This window comes from Pteropus alecto, unplaced genomic scaffold (assembly GCF_000325575.1).
Source record: "Pteropus alecto unplaced genomic scaffold, ASM32557v1 scaffold311, whole genome shotgun sequence".
Taxonomy (NCBI): Eukaryota; Metazoa; Chordata; class Mammalia; order Chiroptera; family Pteropodidae; genus Pteropus; species Pteropus alecto.
The window spans coordinates 1,156,457-1,156,993 of NW_006431916.1; the positions used below are offsets into that span (position 1 = coordinate 1,156,457).

General features: G+C 66.5%; 1 protein-coding gene across 3 annotated transcripts in view; it reads left to right on the forward strand.

Moving 5' to 3' along the window:
* Window positions 1-20: 20 nt before the first annotated feature.
* Window positions 21-537, forward strand: part of SENP5 (SUMO specific peptidase 5) — a 43,406-nt gene continuing 42,889 nt past the window's right edge. The window contains exon 1 of one of the 3 annotated variants that reach the window (XM_006906157.3): window positions 21-224. The gene's annotated coding sequence lies outside the window, so the exon portion shown is untranslated. The remainder of the gene's footprint in view (window positions 225-537) is intronic. The other 2 variants (XM_015600317.2, XM_025041888.1) reach the window with 2 other exon arrangements.

Below are 537 nucleotides of genomic sequence, written 5' to 3' on the forward strand. Positions count from 1 at the left end.
CGGGGCTGAGGCGGAAGGGCAGGGAAGGAGGTGACGACGTAAGTGAGCGCCGGCATCGCGGCAGCAGCTCCAAAGGAAGCTTGGCCGCCGTGGTCGCTGTGAGCAGGCCGGACACCCTGTTGCTGACGGGGCTTCCTCGAGAGCTGGGGAAGACAGGACCGTAGTCGGAGCTGCCCTAGTGTCTGGGCCCGCGAGAGGGCAGGTGAGGGCAGCGAGGGACGGAGGTAAGCGGGAGCCCAGGTGTCACATCGGCGGAGTGGCTTACGGACCCGGCTGCTTGGCCGTTCCCGCGCCGCTGTGCGCCAGCTCAGCACTCCGGCCTGGAGGCCTCAAGCGCTGCCCTCCTCTCACGCTCGAACCCGAGGCAGCAGATTTCTCCCTGGTCACCACTGTACCTTCCTGGGGCGGGGAGGGAGCTCGTCCCGAGGGACCGCTGTCCTCCCCTCTTTCTCTCCAGTTCGAGATGTACGACGCAGAAGCGGAGAAAAGTAGCGCCCTCGGCCGCTCCTCCTGAAGCCTGGGAAAGCTTAGAGGGAA